Source organism: Mytilus edulis, chromosome 6 (genome assembly GCF_963676685.1).
Source record: "Mytilus edulis chromosome 6, xbMytEdul2.2, whole genome shotgun sequence".
Taxonomy (NCBI): Eukaryota; Metazoa; Mollusca; class Bivalvia; order Mytilida; family Mytilidae; genus Mytilus; species Mytilus edulis.
Window position 1 is genome coordinate 39,029,820 of NC_092349.1, and position 2,065 is coordinate 39,031,884.

Here is a 2,065-nt window from a genome sequence, read left to right on the forward strand (position 1 = left end):
TTGTCCGAAAACGGAAAAATCCCCCTTTTATAATGAATAAAACCCTATAACTTGGAAACACAAAATCTAAAATTCATAAAAAACGAAAGGGAGCTCACGTCAATAGATATAAACAGTTCACCAAAGTTTTATGTCAATTGGTAAAAACGTCCGATATGATGACGACGGACGGACAGACGGACGGACAACGATATACCATAATACGTCCCGTAAACGAGCGTATACAAATTTAACACGTACTATACATTTGGCTTTAAAAGTCTACATCAATAGAAATATTTAACACGCACACACACATAGACATGTATTTATGTATAGTTACATGTCTTAAGAGTACTGCTAAATATTAACCAACACAATAATGGTCCGTCTGGTGAAAGAATATTCCACTCATATAGACAAATGAATTGTGCTGATGTTTATGTAACATTTGCCACTGAAAGTTTTGCAAAATTCAAGGAAACAATGGGGAAAAAACCCAAAACAAGTAATAATAGTTTAGATGTAGGTTCGTGTTCAGATCACTCAATGTGATCACTTGGCTGTAGACAGTGATATTGTGAGATTGTCGGAATCCGACCTTGACTGAAAAGGTCAACCAGTTTTTTTCAATACAAAGGGAGCTGATTAGCTCTTGATTCTTTGGTTCTTTTGAGAGAAAAATGGCCAATATGATATAGCAGAGCGTGCTTAAATTGGCACACAGATTCAATCAGTTATTTTCAAATTAACTATCATTAATCAGTATTGGCAAAAAAAAGTACATATACCGTAATAAAAGATAAATGTAATAAAAGAATATACATTTAAAGAAAAAGAGGTGAATCCACAGAAAATAGAAACTGCAATCTTACTCTCAATTTCATTGGATCTCAAAATTCTAACTCTTACCAGAATTTTTACTCTATCTAACAGTATAACTCGGAAATTTCTACATGTAAGTGTAACTCGAGCTTTCACTAGAGCTCTTACTGAAATAAATGTTCGAAATCAAAATGAAACTCGAACTTTAACTCAAAATTTCACTTAAAGTCGAACTTACGTTGGTGATATTATGGAGCGTATGTAATTACGGACATGTTAACCAATTTTAAATTTCTTCCGAATATGGTGTCGTTAAGGGCTTTTTTTTTTAAAAAGTGCCAATTTGTGGCTTTTTAATACGGCATTTCAGGTTTTATCTTCCCGGTGCAAATGGACAAGTTAGTGAATTTATTGTTTTTAGTCTAAATGGAACGTGTTACTTTTCAGCCCAGATACCTTCAGTATTCCAAAGTAGAAGATTCTAAATCTGTAAATCCGGATCCGTAAATTATTTTTAATACGGCATGAGGCAGACATTCGTTTTCCCTATGCAATTAAAAAATTCAGATGATTTCAACTTTGACAATTACTTTATAATAAACTGTTACTTACTGTATGTAATGTTAAAACGTTTCTGTAGATTGGTGAAATTATCAATTAATAATCGAAAAAAAAAAAATACCTTGAAAAAATGTTAGTATATTTTGAAGTGAAAAGGTTTAAGTCAATCCAATAGTTCCAAGCATTGCAAAAAATGCTCCTCTGTTAGCAACGTCGTTCTCTGAGCGTTAGTTATAGTTCCCGCCAAAAATCGATAATAAGATTATTTCCGTTTTAGCGGATTTAAAACATCGGTGACCCCCCTTTTTTATTTATGCTTTTAAAATCTCCCCTGAAGCTGCAACTTATGCAGGAGTTTGAAGAGAAAAACATTAGTAGATTTTTTTTATTTTAAGAAAAATCTATAATTAATAGAAATTAAAAATGGCGGGAAATGTTCAAAGGCCTTGAAAAATACGGAAAGTCAAACTGAGAAAAATAAATGTGTATAAGGTAAAAGTTACAATTGAATGTTATAGTTATACCAGTTAAAGATCGTTTTTCAATAATTTCGCCTTCAATTAGCAACTTAAAGCGCTATTTTCAGGCGCGGATCCAGAGGGGGGGTTCCGGGGGTTGGAACCCCCCCTTTTTTTGGCCGATCAATGCATTTGAATGGGAGCATATAGCTGGAACCCCCCCCTTTACTCTGCGTTGGGAA